This window comes from Tamandua tetradactyla, chromosome 21 (genome assembly GCF_023851605.1).
Source record: "Tamandua tetradactyla isolate mTamTet1 chromosome 21, mTamTet1.pri, whole genome shotgun sequence".
Taxonomy (NCBI): Eukaryota; Metazoa; Chordata; class Mammalia; order Pilosa; family Myrmecophagidae; genus Tamandua; species Tamandua tetradactyla.
The window spans coordinates 17,892,165-17,912,185 of NC_135347.1; positions in this window are offsets into that span (position 1 = coordinate 17,892,165).

The window sequence follows — 20,021 nt, forward strand, 5'->3', positions numbered from 1 at the left end:
GTATGCCTGATGATTTTTCCAAGAAATAGGAAACTAATAATGCACACACACAATAGAACTTTTAGAAAGACTAATATAATAATTGAACTCCAAAGAAAAATCCTCTAGGGATAAATTTATAAAGCAGAGTAGACCCAGTTGAAGAGAGGATTAATGAACTAGAAAATGAATTGCCAATATAATTCAGAGGGCAGAATATACAGACAAACTGACAAAATTTTAGAGGAGAATAAGAGACATGGAGAATATAGTGAGCAGGTCTAATACATGTTAAATAGGTTAGGAATAGAGGAGAGAGATAGTGGTGAATAAATTTCTAGCATGGATGACAGATGACAAGGTACTAGTTCAAGAAATCCATCAAATCCCAAGCAGAATAAATGAAATAAATCTGCACCTGGACTCATCACAATAACACTGTAGAAAAGGTAAAAAGAGAGAAATCTTATAGACAGATGAAAAGGGCACTGTGTGTCCTTGAAATAATATGAAAGACAGCTAGCAAGATATGTTTGGTTTAAGTTATTGAACTTCATGTATGAAAGAATAATTTTTCAAGCATCCAGACAGAAAAAGCAAGTCACCTCAGAAAGTGGTAAAGAAATAGCAGTCTGGCCTCAGACTTCTCAGCAATATTCAAATTCAGAAGTATAGCTAGAAATAGCATAATTTTCCAACATGCTTATGGAAGTAAGAAGGCAACATATATTTTCCAATATTCAAAAATTCATGAGATCTGTGTATACTCCTTTAAAAAAATCACATTACAACATGGCCAGTTAAAAGGTTGTTCCAAAAAAAGAATTTGGGAATATGGGCATTTTGATGAGTGTGCTGGTGGTGAGCAATAAGTCTATTTAAATCTAGGATCTATAATGAGGAGATGGAGTGTGGGTGATAAGAAGAATGGAAGGATACTAATCTTTTCATCTTTCACAGGAATCAACTGATACTGTCAAAGTTTCAAGATAAGATAAAAAATAAAGTCCTAGTGACTGTTAATGTTTTTCATAATTAAAAAATTCTTAATCTTAAGCCAAACTTTCATGTAATAATACCCTTTATAGTAAAGAAACATTTTTCTGAATTCATTGTTCTTTTTCACATTCTATTAGTAGAAGTAAAACAAATTTTACTACATTTTATTAGACTTGGTATTGTAATATGACCCTGCCCACCCACGCTTTTTTGTTTTAGTCTGGCAATATCTTTAGAACTCAGTGTAGTTTGTCTTGGCTTTCAGGGACTTCAAAAGATAGTACTGACAGGCGGGCCATGGTAGCTCAGCAGGCAGAGTTCTTGCCTGCCATGCCAGAGACCTGGGTTCAGTTCCCATTGCCTGCCCATGCAAAAAATGAAGATAGTATTGACCCTCAAGTATGTCCTGAAGAGAACATGTGTTTCCCATGGTATAACAAATATTAGAAAATTTATGTGAAGTTAATATTTTAAATAAATTATCATTTATGCAAATATAATTTTTAAGGATAGAATGCAAAATTCATCCATTGATTAACTGCAAAATTATTCAGAGTATCTTCTTAGTGCCAGGCACCATGACAGGTGCTGGGTATGAACAGTGAACAAGTTCCATGATGAATATGTTTCCTCATTAAGTTTAAAAGTCTAGTGGAGCTGCAGACATTACTGAAATAATCTCACAAAGAAAAATGAAGAAAAAGCTATGAAAGAAAGCATATTAACTCTGTCACTGAATTCAGATTACTAGAGGAGGCAAAACACTGATGCCAAGTTTCACCCCAGAATTTTTATTTGTTTTGGGGTACAGCATGGGCATCTGATTATAAAACCTCCCTAGGTAATTCTAATTTGCTGGTAGGTTGAGAACCTCAGTCTTAAATTTTATTGTAGGCTAGTGGTTCTCAAAATGTAGTCTCTAGACCAGCCGCATCAGCATCGCTGGGAATTCATTAGAAATGCAAATTTTCAGCCATACCACCAGACTTAACTGAATCAGAGACTCTGGGATGGGGTCAAAATCTGTTTAATGAGCTCTCTGTGCTACATGCCAGTGCCTGCACAGTTTGAGAATCACTACTGTAAGTCTTGTGTCATTGAGCTAGTCCCAATATTTTTCCATTTCTTATAGCTGTCTCTTCGCTCCCGAACCAAGTATATCAGCTGTCATGGTAAGGCCTACCCTCACTTACTAAGTGTGTTTGATGGTAATCAGAAAGAGTACAACTAGATGAAGGAAGCATTTTGGATGTATAAAGAGGTTTTGGGATTCCTGTTACTGAAGGGCTTTAAAAATTACAAGAACAACAACCTATTCTGATGATTTAAAAGTAGGCACTTAAGCAGTGGTTAGAATACCCACCTTCCATGCAGGAGACCCGGGTTGGATTCCTGGGCCATGCACCGCCCCACCCCCCCCTTCCAAAAAATATAGGTATCTAAGCAGCAGGGGACTGGATCAAATGATTATGAACTTCCTTGGTTTCCTCAAGGAAGACCAAATAATTATTTGGGAGACCAAATAATTAAAAAACTCTTGATTTAAGGCTAACTGAGTTTTTAAGGATCATCTCTTGTGGAGCCACCATTCAGAAAGTATTCAGTATATTTTATTTTGTACTGCAAATTGTATCACTGGTACATTAAGGAAGCGATAATGACTACTTTTATATGTTTCATTGATGTTTTTATTTTTCTAAATGGTTGGAATTCTGACGTAAGCTCTCTCTCTTGATATCAGAATTGTTTAAGGTGCCCCGTGGTGTCTGGCACTTGCTTTCTAGTATCCTCACAAGGGGGACATCAGAATTCTGCTTATTTATAAACAGCATATTCTTTTACATAAAAGTTGGTTAAATCTTATCAGTAGGGGCTTTAGGGGCCTAAAATAAACTTCCTGTTTGCTCAGGTAATCTGTCCTTCTGGAAAATTAGTAAATTATATCAGACTATAAAATTCCATTTCTAAAATCTCCAAAATGAACCCTTGAAATTATCTTCTGGCTTTATGAATCTAAGCAAATGGAACAGCTGGGACCGATTACAAGCATTTCTAAGATTCCTGTTATATTTCCAAAAACATATATCTTATTTGCTTGGCTTTCATGACAAAGATCAGAAGAATTAATCTATACCAGAAGAGAAACACATATTAAGCAAAACATAATTACCAACACTCGTGTTTCTGTTTTGCAGCATTGATGTTGACCCAAATGCGTACGAAACATGTAACAAAGTAAACAAGAAACCTACATCTAGATAACATTATGTTACTTGAAATGAAAGAAGAAATAATCCCGGTTAAGTAGAAATACTAACACATGAACCATAAAATGCTTCAGAAATAGTGACTGTTTCCTTGTTTTTTTGGTTACATAAGTACCACCCACTTTTATAAAGCAGAATTGTTTTGGTAGGTTGTTGAATTATTCCTTGCATTACCATGTTCCTTGTTGCTTTTGAGATTGGGTTGGAAGGAAAAGTCAGTATTTTAAAATTTGCCAGTGTTTATACAGGTTTCTGTGGCCATTTTGTTTAAGCTTTTAATATATATTCCAAATATGACATTTGTGTGACTCTAGATTTATGCAAGGTATACAATTCTTTATTTTTCTCCCCTTGTGGGGCTTACTCTTGAAAGGGACATTTTTAAAAAAATCCTTACTTTATAGGGGACGTCTCTATGAAATGACTTAGTGACTTGTCATTTCTTCCTTCTATCCCCTTTCCTGCTTTTCTTTGATTTTGAGGATGTTCCACACACCAAATCATGGCAAATTACTCTAGCTTTTTAGTTGAGTTTTTTATTTGGCTTGATCAGCCCCATAATACCGGAGAGATTTGGGTTCTAGGACATTCTTTACTAAGTTCTCTGAGTAAGGAGAAGTAGTCTGGTCACACTTCATGATGGAGATAGTCAACTAAAAACTTTGTTTTTAAGAAACTTGATGCTGCTGGGTTGGGCATGCTTACTGTGGCATGGATCTTTACCTCAATGTAAACCTATCAACGTAATTGCCAAGGAAGAACTTAGAACAAAGGTTGGAAATCCAGTAATCCTTTGTGCACTTGTCACAGCTGTGATGTGACTCTCCCATATGTACGCCAAACTGGCCCAGATCTGTTGCAAGCGTTCTGGTGTTCTCCATTGAAGGTCTTCCTTTAATAATTGAGCCTGGAATCTTATCTCCTTTAATGATGTTGCTACTGAGTTCTTGTTCTTGGTTTTTTTTTTGGGGGGGGGGTCGGGGGGGCATCTTTTTCAATGTGTGTGGGTTAGGAATCAGATGTAGTCTTTCCAGGACCCTTCTGCTTTCTGTATCCAAAGGATCTTCTCTATTTCAGTGGCCTAAAAATTAATCATAGGGGGAAAATAGAGGATAAGAAAATGAGCAAACTCTGAGAAGTTAAAAGTATTTTAAAAATCTGATGACAATTTTCAACTCCTTTAGGTCCTTTCCTAATCCTCCATTTAACCATTTCACTACATTGAAAACTGGTTCATAATGGAAAAAGTATGACTCTATGTCTTAGGTGCTTAGAATTCAGAAGATAATCTCTAATACAGGAAAGGAACAAAAGTATTGGTGACAATACATTTTACCAAAAACAAGCTTAGTCAAAGGGTACAGGGACACAGATTTGGTGAAAAAATAGATTTCTAAAAATTAATCTAAGTATATAGGAGGATTTCTTAATTAATACATACCCTATGAAATTGAAAACGAATTCCTTTTTTTTTTTTTTTTACTGAAATGAAACATAATATAACCATCCCTTATAGATCAAAATGAAGGGATAAGGTGATGACTGAAGGTACCTGTAGATTTCAGTACATCAAGACTGAGATTTACAAATACCATGTTCTATGCTGCCCTGAAGAAAATGGGATGATTATCTTCCTCTCTACGTCCTTGTCCTATTTTTACTTGTGTATTTGTATACTTGTGTACTGTAACTATTTGTTGTTTTTCTCCAGCTAGTACAGTTTCAATGACCCTTAGAAATCTGTTTCTCTGTAACCAGTTGGCACTGAGTGATAGGCACTCAGCCTAATATTGTACTTTTGTTTAGGAAAGAAACTAATGATAACTATAAAATTAACTATAGCACAGCAAACCATCCACATTTATGACTTTTAAGTTTTTATTCTTGGCAGTAGGAATGTGCTTGGTGGCTAATTTTATATTAGGCTACAACGCAAGAGTTTGTGTCTGATAACTTTAATTAGAAAAATGAGTATTTTTAAAACATCCCAGTAACTATTGGCATGAAACAAGTAATTTTGGGTTAGTGAGTAAAATCTACTCCATTCTATAATTGTGTTGCAGCTACTGCTCCTGACCTGAAAAGAAAAGTGGGCATTAAATCTAGAAGACATTTTCTTTAGCTCTCGGGGTAGCTGAGAGTCTTTTTCCTCACTAAAGAATATGCCGAAGAGAGACAGATGAGAGGCGGCTCCTTGCACCAGGTTTCTCTTTGGCTTTCTAAAAGCACTAAGCTGCCCAGGTTTCGCTCCTGAGTTTGGCTCCATATTCTGGGGATAATAGCACATTTCTCCTAAGCTTATCATCAGAATTAAATGAGAATTGCACATAAAACTCTCAGTATTCTGCTGGTGCAACTTAGTTAGCTAATGTTATAGCCATCATTACTATCAGCTGTTTCTTTGGGAGATTTATGTTAACTTTCTGAGCCTCAGTTTCCTCCTCTGTAAAATTTGAATATATGAATCTTTACTTTATGAGTGATTATAAGGATAAAGGGCACAGACTGAGTGTGGGTGCAGACAGGATCCTCACTTTATGTTAATTTTCTTTCCTCAAATGAGAGTTCCATAGAGGATAGCTCTTCTGTGTTGAATCCATAAATGTTAATGTAACCATTTCATTGAGTAAGTTGGACCATTAGGATGCAAGCAGGAAGCAACTTTATTTACTTACTTGCTTTTACCATGTTCTTAACCCCTTTTTGTCTGAACTCCTTTCACTACTCTATGAAACTATCTTCAGTTTTCTAGTCTATCCAGAAATCAGAGACAGTCTCATTTTGAGATGGTAGAAAGTTCATTCATATCTAAATCCAGCCTCTATCTTTTATCCAATTAAAACTTTTTCCTCTTTCCCAGCTTGGGCCTGACCCAGACTTAGAAACTTATAGTATGGAAGGGGAGCACAGTTTACCTTTTGATGATCCCTCCCTGATTTTTCACCTCTCTGTTCCTAGCTTAATGTTGTTTCCAGTTCTTTCAGGGTCAGTGTGTAGAAGAGGTAGGAGAAGGAATGAGACACAAGAGTCAAAACTAACCAGTTCTGGTGGTGGTCCCTTGCAAGGCAGATGCACCAATGCTTTTCCTCTTACAGGCCACTCTGGTGGGTTCTTAGAAGGCTTCAATGCAGGGAACCTCTCTCCTTCAATGCCCTGATGCAGATGATGCTTTTCTTGCTGACACTTTCAGACATTCCTTCAAGTTCAGGCCCTGGTGCTCCACTTCCAGTTTCTTTCTCCTGAAGATAGTACACATGCCTCTCATTGCTGGATGGGTGCCTGCTCCTCTGTGGGGCTCCTCTTACCCTCCATATGGACCATCAGACTTCCTTAGGTAAGAGTCTTAACCAGGCTCTGTGATCCCACCCCTAGTTTTGGGGCACATGGTCAGGTCTGCCCAAAGATTCCCTCTCCCATGCTCTGCTGCAGGCTCATGTTGGGGCCCTTGGAGACCCTTCTTGTGGGACCCATGCCCTCTCCTTTCATTCTCACCATCTCTCATGCATAGGTGGAAAGTACCAGTAGATATCTAATGGGTGGGTACAGAGCCAGAGTGATGGTGAGTTTAAAGTTAATGATGATATGTCCCTTCATCAGTTTAGATATATGAACTCTTAACACCCATTGTCCTTTGCACTGGGACTTAAGCTGAAACTTCTGGGTAAGAAAAAAAAGCATTTAACACCTTACATTGAGAGCAAGTGTAGCTTTGTTCTGTTTTTATGAGGCAGAAAAAATTTTGCCCACCCATTAAAACCAAGATTTTAAACATATGAATAAGAAGGTGATTATTCTAGCTACAAAAGCACACATCTTAAATCCTTTATGTTGTAAATCCTAGCTCTTAATTAAGAGTTTGTTTAAATTTCATTAATTATTTGACAGAGTCTAAAGAGGAAGATAAAATATAGCTTCTCTAAAGAGCCATGCAAGGGCAATTGATAAGAAAATAAAAAATCTCTGGGGTAGGAGGGAAACATAAGTCAATGGAAATATAAAGCAATTTATTTTTAAGTGGCTCATATTTTTAAAAATTCCTATATATTTCATAGAGGTAAATCAATATAGTTTTTCTCTCAGACATCATGATGTGGTGAAAATGCTCTGAACTAAATAGAAGACTTGTCCCTGACCATACCCTCTAATGTAGCCAACAATTCATTGTCTATCATATCATCCTTTAAAAATTCTTGACATGACCCTTACCACTCTCTGATTGATTGCCCTTTCCCCTTGACCCCCAGATAGACTATCAATTCCTTAAGAGCACGTCCATCTTGTTCAATAGTTTTCCCAAAGCCTGGAACAAAACTGGCACATAGAAAGTATTGAAGTGAGAAATTGTTAAATGTAGTTAACTCTGACCCAGATTATACTTTCATTGATGTGTTCATCCAATGTTTATCAAGTCCCTACCACCTATCTGGCACTGTACTAGGCACTAAAGTTTCAAGATGAAGAAGTCACAGTCCCTGCATGGAGGTTGACATTTAAACAAATGACAGCATATTGGCATATGTAACTTTGGGCATCCATTTGTCTCATTGAGCTTTGTTTTTTTCTTGTATAGAATAAAAATGTCAAGCTAGATGATCTTTACATATTTACCACCTTATGAAATATTTATTGAGTGTATGATATGTGCATACCAACTTTTCTTGTTCATCAGTATTAATTTGGCCCAAGATCTCCAGTGAAGGAAATGTGAGCCAGGAACTGGGAATGGGGTAGCCATTGGTTTGTGATCAGTAAGCAGCCTGGGCCCCCTTAGACTGTGACATTGATTAAATTGTTACAGACATTTCAGTAAACATAATCTCTGGTAATGATTCTGGTGTGAGTCAAATGGAAACAACATCTACTGACAAGGATGATACAATGAAAAATTCAAATACGTATAGAAAAAGAAAGTGAAGTTTCTCTACCAGAATTTAAATGGTCATTCTTAATTGGTTGACATTTAAGTATACACGAAATACATTAATTTAATCAGTATAAAAGTAAATAACAAAAAGCAAAAGGATTTCTTCAGGACCAGTTCCCCCTTTCTGTACTGAGATGAGGGATTGCTGTGCAGTCTTCCAGTTATTGGTACCCCCTGCAAATATATAGGATTTTTTTGAGTATTGTGTTGTATATATTATTCTGATATGTATTTTTCCACATAAAATATATTTTGCAGGTCTATATAAGTACACATGTCCATCTCATTCTCATTATCTACTGCATTATACCCATAATATCATTTTATGTGTCATTATCCTATTGAGGGGTGTGCCAGTTTAAGACTGTTGTGTAGCCCAGAAACATGATGTTCTTTAATCCTCATTCAATATTGCTGGGTGGAATCTTTTTGATTAAGTTATTTCAATGGAGATGTGACCTACCCAATTGAAGATGGGACCTTTTGAGTGAATGGTTTCTATGGAGATGTGTCTCCACCCATTCAAGGTGGGTCGCTTACTGGAGCACTTTAAGAGGGAACCATTTTGGAAAAAGCTTCAGTGCCTACAGAGCCCACACAGCTAGAGACCTTTGGAGATGCAGGAGGAAAATTCTCCCCGGGATGCTTATGAGATGAGAAGCTGGGCAAGAAAGCTAGCAGATAATGCCATGTTCTTTCCCAGCTGATAGAAGTGTCCAGAAGCAAAAGACCACAACAGATGCCAGCCATGTGCCTTCCCAGCTGACAGAGATGTTCTGGACAGCATCAGCCTTTCTTGAATGAAGGTAACCTCTTCGTATCTTAATTTGGACATTTTCATGGCCTTAGAATTGTAATCTTCTAACTTAATAAATCCCCTTTTTAAAAGCTGTTCTGTTTCTGGAATGTTGCATTCCAGAAGCTTAGAAAACTAAAAAAAGGGCTATATAGATTGTTTGCCATTTTCATCTTTTCAAACAATGTTTTTGTGATCTTCATGCATGTATCTTGTACATATTTTCTGAAGAAGATACCCAAAAATACTTTTAACCAAAGTGGTTAAAGGGTAGGTACCTTTTAAAATTTTGGAGGGTACTATCCAATGTCCTCCAAAAAGGCTGCCCTACTTTACACTCCCACTTCTGAGTGTAAGAGTACTCATTTTCTTATATATTCTCAACTACATGGATTTTATCAATCTTTTCTATCTTGTGGTGAAAAATTCTATATGATTTTGGTTTAATTTGTGTTTAGTTTGCATCTCCTGATAGCCTAGCAAGGTTAAACATCTTTCCATATGTTTATTGGTTATTTATATAATTCTTTTTTATTTGCTTCTTTTATCTTTTCCCCTTTTCTATAAGGTGATTTATGTTTTGCTTATTGTGTTTTAGAAGCTCATTACTTTGCTGGTATAAATCCTCTGTATTATTATATATGGTGCAAATATTTCCTCCCAATTTATCACCTAATTTTAACATCATAACACAAATAAAAAATACAATAGACCTCATCAAATGTTACTTGTTACTCAAAAGTGGGTAGGGGGTGGTGGTGGTCCAAATGGCCTTGCTGTTTGATAGGACAAGATATTATGGGTTCATGTTGCACATTAACAGCCCTGGATCTGGAATCAACCATTTTTCGAATTCAGTCATAAATAATGAAACTGATGGTAGCTTTACAGCTCATTCCTGCTCTTTTTTTTTCCTTTTAAATTGGAGAAACCACATACAACAAAACCACCTGCTCTTTTTCTTTTTGTTCACTTTAAATTAGAGGAACCACATACAACAAATATATAGTTATATAGTTAATAACTGCTACATGGAAGACATCCTTATAACCACCTCCCCAGGTCAAGAAATACAACATTATCAAACACCACAGAAACCCTTCCCATGTATCTTGACCCTATCACAGTCTCTTCCTTTCCTCAAAAAATAACCATTATACCAACATTTCCAAATTATTACATTTTAGGAACAATTTTATCACTAGGGTACATCCCTAGATGCTATAGTTTAGTTGTGCTCATTTTTATGTTTTAAATTGAATGTCTTTCAAAGGTTTTGTAATCCACAGGCTCTCCCGTCATTCCTTTCTTTTCCTTATAATTTATCTGTGAAAAGACCTGAGCTCTTTGACCTGTAGAGTTTCCTAAGGTTTAGATGTTGCTAATAAACATTCATGGTACAATTCAACGTGTTCCTTTATCCTTTATATTTCCTGCAAATTGACAGTGGACCCAGAGCTTGGTCAGACTCAAGTTCAATTCCATTGATAGTGTCTATGGGTGGTACTGTGTTCTTTCATCAGGCATTATATGATACATGATTATTTTGTCTCTGATGCTCATGCTTAGAGTCATTAATTCATTGGGGGTTGCTAAATTATATTGATTCTATCAATTCTTTACCATTTATTAGCTGAAATGCTTTTATAAAGAGATGTTTCCCCTCATGTACTATTTGGTTATCCAGTGATGCACCTCATATGGTAAAGGCAGCCTTAATACTTGATTCTTTCTCTTAACGAGTTTTTCAGGGTACAGTCTTTGTTCTCTATCATCTTTCAAAGGCATCTAATTAATTTTTTTTTAATGCTGCAAACTTCAATTTTTTTCTTTAGAGGTATTTTCTGACAAATTTGGTTTTACAGAGTAATTAATTTTTAATATCATTATCTAGTAATGGATTTAAATATATTCTGCAATTACTGCTAATGTTCAAATTGTCCCAGAGTCTCTTCAAGTTGCCTTCTTTCTTTTAATTAGAGAAATTGTAGGTTTACAGAAAAATCATGCAGAAATTACATAGTTCCCATACACCTCCTTTATTATTAGCAAATTGCATTGTTGTGGTACATTTGTTACAATCAATGAATGCATAATTGTACTTTAAAGTATGGTCCATGGTTTACATTAAGGTTCCCTGTTTGTACTGGATAGTCCTATTGTTATATATAGTCCGGTATATATAGTTTATTATTTCATATCAGTGACCTCATATAATATCTGTCCTTTTTCTGCAAGTTACCTTCTTAGTTATTTATTTTTTTTTTGGATTTTAAAAGGGGGAATTTATTTAGTTGCAAGTTGACATTTCTAAGGCTATGAAAATGTCCTAATTAAAGCAAGTCTATAAAAATGCTCAAATTAAAGCACCAACAAGAGTTACCTTTACTCAAGAAAGGGCAATGAAGTTGAAGGTTTCCCTCTCAACTGGAAAGGCACATGGTGAACATGGGAGGTCTGCTAGCTTTCTTTCCAGGCTTCTTGTTTCATGAAGCTTCCCCGGGGGTATTTTCCTTCTTTATCTCCAAAGGTGTCTGGCTGGGTGGGCTCTCTGCCTCTTTATGGACTGTCGCTCCTATCTCTCCAAAATGCTTCCTCTTTTAAAGGATCCCAGTTCACTAATCAAGATCCACCTGCAGTAGGTGGAGTCATATCTCCATCTTATCAAGATTAATACCCACAATTGGGTGTGCCATATCTCCATGGAGATAATCTAATCAAAAGATTCCAACCTACAATATTGAATAGGGATTAAAAGAAATGGTTTCTCCCACAAGATTGGATCAGGATTAAAACATGGCTTTTCTAGGGTGCATAAATCCTTTCAAACTGGCACACAAATATTTTATATCTATATGATATTTGGATAAAATAATAAAGCAAATGAGGCAGATAGACACCAATTAATGGATCTGGGAAGAGAATGTACCAAGGGACTGAGAAGGTAAACCTTTTCTTAAAATGAAAATTATTCCTGCTATTTTAAAATTTCTTGATCCTTGAATGTCAAACCTTTCTAATATGATTGGTAAAGCTCTACTCTTCTTAGTTCTTTGACATGACTGCTACTCTTAGATCACTTCCTTGCTATTTGGTGTGTGTATTAGTTTCCTATGGCTGCTGTGACAAATTACCACAAACTTGGTGGTTTAAAACAATATACATTTATTTTCTTACAGTTCTGGAAATAAAAAGTCTGAAATCATGTTCACTGGGTGAAATCAAGATGTTGGCAGGGCTGAGCTTCCTTTTTCTTCTGGAGGCTGTAGAGCAGAATTCCTTTCCTTGCTTTTTCCAGCTAATAGAGCAGTATTTCTTGCATTCCTTGATTGTGTCCCCTTTCTCCATCTTCAACACCAATAGTGTAGCATCTTGCTTCAGTCCTTAAATTGCTACTTTCTTTTCTGTGTCTAATATTCCACTGTCTCCCTCTTATAAGGACGCTTGTGATTGCATCGAAGGCCTGTCAGACAATCTTGGATACTCTTCTCAAGATCTTTAAATTATTCGTATTTGCCCAGTCCCTTTTTCCATATAAGATAATATTCTCAGGTTCCAGACATTGGGACCTGGGTATCTTGGGGACTATAAATTCAGCCTACCAAGAATAACAATACATTCTAGAACCATCTTGTATATTACCTGGCCTTGATCTAGAACCAGACTTTAGGGGTTTTATTTAACCTCTTCTACTATATATCTGAATCTCCTTTCTTCCACCTCAAGTTCTCAAGGGCTGAGTTTGAAGGACACACTGGATGATAAGATTAGAGGATCCCACATTCTATACACAATAATTTCAGAATGATGATTGTATCAGTTTGAATCTGTTGTGAATCCTAGAAAAACGAAGTCCTTTAATCCTCATTCAGTATTGGTAGGTGGGAGGTTTTTGATTGTTTCCATGGAGATGTGACTCACCCAGTTGTGGGTGGTAACTTTTGATTAGATGGTTTCAACGGAGATGCGCCTCCATCCGTTCAAAATGGGGTTGCTAACTGGAGCCCTTTAGGAGGAAACCATTTTGGAAAAAGCTGAAGAGCCACGAGAGCCCATGTAGCCAGAGACTTTTGGAGGTGAAAAAGGAAAATGCCCCCAGGGGAGCTTCATGAAACAAGAAGCCTGGAGAGAAAGCTAGCACACTTTGCCATGTACCCTTCCAGCTAAGATAAACCCTGAGCTTCATCGGCCTTTTTTCTTGAATGAAAGTCACCTTTTGTTGGTGCCTTAATGTGTACATTTTCATAACCTCATCTTAATTTGGACATTTTCACTGCCTTACATCTGTAAACTTGCAACTTAATAAATTCCCCCCTTTAAAAGCCAGTCTGCTTCTGGTATATAGCATTTTGACAGCTTGCAAACTAGAACAACGATATTAATACTATCATCTCCAATATAATTGCTGGAAACAGTGAAAATAAATTTTGGAAGATGCCCACTCTACCTTGCCTTTTTTTTTTATTCAAGAAGTTGTAGATATATACAGAAATCATGTAGACGGTACAGAGTTCCCATATGACCTCCTCCCTTTGCAGTTTTCCTTATTAGTAACTCTTTATATTAGTGTGGTACTATCTTTCAATTGATGAAACAGTATTACTATTATACTATTAACTATAGTCTCTAGTTTACGTTAGGGTTCACTGTGTATATAATTCTATGGTAAAAAGTTTTTATTCTGTATACATATGTAACTGAAAATTTCCCCTTTTAACCACATTCAAATACACTGTTCAGTGATGCTAATTATAGTCCCAATATTCCGCTACCATCACCACCATTCATTACTGAAACTTTTTTATCATGCCAGACAGAAACCCTATATTAATTAAGCATTAACTCCTCATTTCCTACCCCCTATCCTGGATCCTAGTAACCTGTATTCTGGTTTCAGATTATGACTCTGCATCTTCTAGTCATTTCCTGTATGTAAGCACATGCAACATTTCTCCTTTTGTATTTGACTTACTTCACTCAACATAATATCTTCAAGTTCATCTATATTGTCTCATGTATTAACACTTCATTTCCTTTAGCTAAATAATATTCCATTTATTTATATATCACATTTTAAAATTCATTCGTTGGTTGATAACACTTGGGTTGTTTTCATCTTTTGGCGGTTGTAAATACGCTGCTATGAACATTGGTGTGTAAATATCTGCTGAAGTCCCCTCCCTTCAACCCTTTCCAGCACTTTTTTTATAAATGGTTTTGCCATAGCTGCATTGTCAAAGAATATAGTCATTACATACCATAAATTTTCCCCTTTAACGCATATTTAGTTCTAGTTCTATAAGTAATTATATGTTTAAAGCTCACCAACAATCTTTATATGGATGTCTTTCTAGACATTTAGCTTATTTAAAGTTCTTTAGGTCAGGGTCATGGAATAATATTCTCTAAATTCTTGTATGTTGATAATAGTTTGCCTATGTCCTTTATACTTGAAAATAAATTTTGCTAGATATAAAACCCTAAGGTGCACATCTTCTCTCCTCGAATAGCTTGTACAACCTTTTTCTGCTTCTGGCATAAAGCATTAGTTGTTGAAATCTGTTTATTAGTGTTAATCTAAACTTTTCCCTTACAAGTTATTTTCTCTTTTTGCTTAGATGCCTAAGTACATTTTTCTCTATGGTATAGTAAGTTTATAATAATATATCTTGTAGTTAGTTACACTGGGTCATTATTCTCATCTGTGTTATATAATTTTAATCTCTTTCTAATTCAGGAAAGTTTTCTCGAATTATATATTTTTGTATATACATCTATATAGCCCTATTATCTATGCATTGGATCTTTCTTGCTTGTCTTCAGTATTTATTACTTTCTCTCTAGCTCTTTTTGTTTTTGTCCTTTTCCCCTTGTTATACTTAAGATATTATGCACTATGTTTATTTCTTCTTGTTTCTTTCTTTTTGGTTTAGTCTTAATTTCAAAAATGATTTTTTTCTTTAATTTCTAATACTTTCCTTAATATTTTCACCTCATTTTAGCATTTTTCTAATTCTGATTTATATGTCCCTTTATATCATAAACTTTCTAAGTAAGTTTTAGCTCATTTTTATTTAGTAGGCCATTGATCTGTTTTGTGGGCATGTCATGACATGTTTTCATTGTCTAGAGTAATGTCTTTCTTTTGACTTCTAATAATTTTGGGATTTGACAAGCATTTTTCTGTTGTTCATAATTATGTAAAACTAGTTTCTATGGACTTTTAGAAGACGTGTCTCAAGGTAGCTTTATTAATTTCAAGGAGTTCCCTCTTCTTTTGCTTTACTGACGTGTTACAATGTATATTCACTACTTTCTAAGTTTTCCTGGCTCTGTTTTCCTCTCTTACTTGTCTGAGCCCTCTCTTTTATTTGTCTCTATTGTCCTTATCTTACTGGATTCAGATTTCTCTTCCAGAAGTTTCTCCACAAAATGGAGCTCTCTTCTGAGAGGGAGCTTTGGCTATTTGGTTTTGACAATTCATGTGGCCCAGACTTTTTCAGACTTTACCGTGGCCCCTTGTGTTCATCCACTATTGGATTGGGCGAAACGCTTTCCAGTATTAGCTGCTGTTCTCAGATTGGCTGGTTCTGCTTTCCAGGGAATATCTGTTTGCTATTTTGGCCTTTCATTTTTCAGATCTATCAGACACCCCACTACTTCCACTGCTTCTTTGCACACAGAAATAGACACTGTGTAGTTCTTGGGGTGGTTGTTAGTTTGCCCTCCCTGCTGGTATTTGGAGGTTCATGAAATTATTTTGTCCATTACTTTTATTGCAAAAGTTTTTGTTGTTTTGCCCTCTGGTTGCTTGCATTTTAGGCTAGGGATTCAGGGGGACTCTTCACAACAGTGTTTTACTATACAAACATGAAATAAAAGAGAATAACAAGTTGGATTCCCTCATAAACACTCTATCTTTTGTATTCTTTTTAAAGTCAAGTGTTGTTATTCAATGACAAAAACAAGGTTGAAAATGTTATCTCTCAACTCAATAGCAATAAGAATCAGTGCTTAAAGATTACTTTAATTAAGTCTGGTCTGTTGTAGAATTCAGCAGTATATTAAAATGAATTTTCTGTATTCCAATGCTTATTCCTTTCTATTACTTATTATTTCACCCTCCCTACACTAAAAAACTTAAAACAACAACAGTAAAACAAAACATGCATTTATATAGCCACCACTTATGGTAATGGTACAGTAATCATGTTTAGCTATGCTAGTTTTTTATATATGTACGCTATTGACTACTTGCTATATAATATCGGAACTATGCTAGAAAAATAAATAAAAATTTAAAAAATAATTATGCTTAACCTTTACACTGCATAGCTAACACCTTTTTAATGAGAAATAATAAAAACTGAAGACTGTTCTATAAATGAACACAGTAAATGTCCCATCTTAGTTCAACCCTTGCAAAATCAAGTGTATAGTACACACCATCTCCCACATAGGTGACATGACCAGTTAATCTACCTCAAGTCAATTGTCAACGTTTAACAAAATGTAGAGAAAGCAAACTGACAAGTGGTGAAATTTATTCATTCAGTGATTTCTTATAAGGAGTTGATATTAGCAATGTGATATAAATGAAATAAATCCATATTTATGCTCTTTGAGTTCACTGCTTTCAGAGTCTTGGAAAATATGTGTTTTAAACACAGTGAAATGATGATGGTAGTGGTTATTGACCATCATCCTAAGTGTGTGATAAAAATATAATACTTCTCTGTTTTCCGAAAACTGTCCTTTTAAAGTTATTTTTTTCTTCTTACATACACCAATCCATTGGTAAACTGACAAAGTTGAAGGTTGTAAGATGGTGAGAAAGATAAGATTGTGTAATTATTCAGATATGAAAGTTTTCAGTCATTCCTAGACCCCCATCGAGAAATGCAATGGTGTGGCCATTCCTCAGGCCATATCTGGTAAGAACAGTGGCTTCCAGTTGTACCATGCAAAGGCCGTAGGTCCTGGCCTTCTAACTATTAACTAATCGTCATGTGTTTGTTGTAAACTGCTGCAGCTCCCAGTCCTGCAGTCTTTCTGTATTAGTTCAGTGATTGCTCCAGACCCTAGAAAAATGGTCCTCTCAGAAAATCACGTTCAGAGTGGCCTGATCTGTGTGGCCTACTCCCATCCCTTCTGTACAGTGAACTTAAACTGCGCATACCTTGTTCTGGCTTTCTGCTACATAATAATATATATAGGCTGTGTCAGCAACTAAGTATTAGTTTGTATGTATATGTCTATAAATATGTATGTATGGCTTCCCATTATGAAGGGAAACTTCATTGCAATTTATTGCTAACTGCATCTATAAGTCCTCTGTTTCTGGCGAAATTATTTATCCTTATCAGTCTTTTGACTGATCATCAGTCTTTGGTAGAGTAAGCAACAGACTAGCTGAACCAGTCAGGATTACAAAAAGAAGTGGATGATGTACATACATTAGGAAATCTGATGAGGAACTAATTACAAAGTTGTGAGTGGAGTATAAAGAAACTACAAGAGTAGTACAGGAACATGGAATTAAGAGAAGTGGAGCTGTTACCACACCTAGGCTAGAAGGGACAAGAGGAGAGAGAAGCTCTGAAAGCCAGAAGGAAAGAGAACCAAATAGGGCACACTTCCTTGAAAGAATCACTAACTTTTTGTGGGACATAAGCAGCTTGAAGTGACCTCCAAAGGAGCAAACCTGAGGGAGTATACCCTGACATCATTCTCTCGCTCCTTTAATTTCTGCCAAAGTTTTCCCATTGGCTAAACCCAACCAGAAGCCAAAATACATGGGAGCCTATTAGGTCAGAGAAAGAAGGAAAGGAGGAACAGAATGGTTCTACATGGGGAAAATAGGAAATATCCAGCACACAAGCCAATTGCTTCATTGTCTAAAGCCAGGCATGTATCCTGATGTTTTATAATATATCTTTCTACTTATAAAAGTGATATTAAATTAACAATATATCCTTCCCACCACTAAGATTGAGAGAAGGTACTCTTCTTCCTTAAGAACCTGTTGCTAACTAGATGAGGATGAATTTAATTTTTTAACTCATTTTCTTTCCCTGTTAAAATATTACTCATTATTATTATTGAAAATATTACTTATTAAAATAAATAAGGAGACTTCTAGAGGAGAGGGTGGAGTAGGGAGCACCAGGACTCAGTCCTCCTACCAAAACAACTATTAAATAGGCAGGAACTTTCTGAAACAACTATTCTGAAACTCCAAAGGCCTGTATAGTATCCCATATAGAATCCTGTATAGTATCTAGGGAAGATCTAGAGGAAGAAATAGATAAATTACAGTAAGAAAGCTGTGAAGTGCTCTCTTTGCACAGTGGCTGCCAATGCTTATCCTCCACTCTGTAGCAGGCCACCATAAGGTCCAGTCCTTGGCTAGCTGCTAGTGACAGAAAGGGACATAAAAATCCTCTTCCTCAAAACAGGGGTGGGCACTGCTGATTGCTGATCATAACTTTTGGTTAGTGAATTGGTATAGATCCCACCCTGGACAAAGGCTGTTGCAGCTATTATTTCCACCTTCAGCAGACAAGGGCTGGAGACGGTAGAGATTTAAAGCACAGTGTTTCCTTGGGACTGCAGGAGATATTTCAAGGGCTGCATTTGCTGGCCGGGTAAGGAAAGCTCAACTTTAGAGAACCACTGAAGAAGCTTTTGAAGCTCTTCCTGATTCCCCTCCCTATGGCACTTTGAATCCTGTCTGCACCCCCTATGTGGGTCCCTAGCTCTGTTTTGGCTGGAAAATACTAACCTGGGAAAGTCTTTTCCAGGTTATCTTCCTCCCAGAATTTGTCCTCTAGGCAAAAACAGCATGAGATAATGAAAGGTGTGTAAAAACTATGGAGATAAACAGTTTGAGACAAAGACCTGCCAGCATCAAATACATGAGAGTGGGGGATCAGTCTCCTGGGAAACAGAGGGGGAAGCCAACTCCTGTAAACAGGGAAACTCCTAATTAGCAAGCAAAATCTAAGAACAGAACAGAAGCCCAGAAAGACAGGGAAAACCCTGCACACTGCATTTGCCTTGGACAAACCTTTCTAATAGGAGGGCTGAAGCTCAAGAAAACCTCTATCTTATCATCAGCTGGTTACAAAACCAAGAAACAGATATCCCAGACTAAATCTCAGAGTTAACAGTTTAAAATATTAAAATGTAAAAGGTGCAACAAGAGTACAAGACAAAAAAAACAGGAACTGATGACCCATCCAAAGAAAGAGGATAAAAATACAGAAAACACCAATGTAGAAGAGAATATGGACAACAAACAAAGCCTTTTATCATGGCCAGCAAAGGCAAATTAGGAACTTAGTGTTATCAGTGCAATCTCACATAAAGTTCAATGCATAATTGGCTGGACACATACATAATTATGGAAATATGTATGGCGAAAAGGAATTTTTTTAGACAATTTACATAGACTACTAATTGGAGTTTTGCTTTTCAGTTGCCTTTTGTTTCCAAATTATTTGGTTTATTATTTTTTTTATGAAAGAAGTTGTGGGTTTACAGAACAATCAGGCATAAAATGCAGGAATCTCATATACCACTCCACCCCAACACCTTGCATTAGTGTGGAACATTTTTTTACAATTGATGATAGCACATTTATATAATTGTGCTATTAATTAAAGTCCATGGCTTAGCTTAGGGTTCACTGTTTGTGAGGTGTAGTTCCATGGTTTTTTCCCTTTAATTTTTATTCTGTTAGCATAAATACAATCTAATATTTTCCTTTTTATCATATTCAGATATATATATTGCAGTATCATTAATTGTATTCATAATGTGTTACCATCACCACCATCCATCACCAAAACTTCCATCATTCCAAACAGGAACCCTGTACATTTTAAGCCTTAATTCCCCATTCCCTGTCTCCACCCCATCCCCTGGTAACCTATATTACAGATTCTGACTCTATGAGTTTGCTTACTCTGTTTCAAAACAGTGAGATCAATATGTTGGTTCTTTACAGTCTGGCTTATTGATTCAACGTGATGTCTTCAAGGATCATCCAAGT